This window comes from Plasmopara halstedii (genome assembly GCF_900000015.1).
Source record: "Plasmopara halstedii genome assembly, contig: Scaffold_672, whole genome shotgun sequence".
Taxonomy (NCBI): Eukaryota; Oomycota; class Peronosporomycetes; order Peronosporales; family Peronosporaceae; genus Plasmopara; species Plasmopara halstedii.
In genome coordinates this window covers 322,467-323,046 of record NW_020187589.1, presented here as the reverse complement: position 1 = coordinate 323,046, position 580 = coordinate 322,467, and positions in this window count along the sequence as shown.

Genomic DNA, 580 nt, shown 5'->3' with positions numbered 1-580 from the left:
CAAATAAAAGGCCGCTGTAAACACCTTAGCATTGGGCCGTTATTTTGAAATCGACCATACGTCAAGCAATTGAGCTCGGAAAGAAGCAGGAGGCGATCAAGTGCATCGGCGAGCAAGGTGGTGGCGTGCCGAGTCGCGCGGCGCCTCCCTTTCGCAAGAAAGGGTGGAGTGTTGATGCTGCCACATTTCGAAAGTGGTGGCGCAACAGAGACGAGATTTTGAGTGCTCAACCATACCAAAAGTGGCTAAAAGGTGGTGGTCACAGGCCACTTCTAGGAACTCTCGAGGACCTACTGCTGGACGCTATTATCGATTGCCATCTTCGCAAAGAGAAGGTCACACGAGAATGGATTGGGTTGGCTGCACGTGAGCTTTACGGATCGCTGGATGAAGATCTGCTTTTGTGGCGTCTAATGCTTGGATTTCTAAGATTATGAAGCGCAATAATCTCTCACTGCGCAAAAGAATAAATTTAACAGTTTAGTGGACGATGTGCTTGTGGGGTGTGCCGTCAGCTACATGAAGTATATCATAAGTAATCTCCCGCGTTTCGAGCTTTAGAGAACTATTTTAATGGACG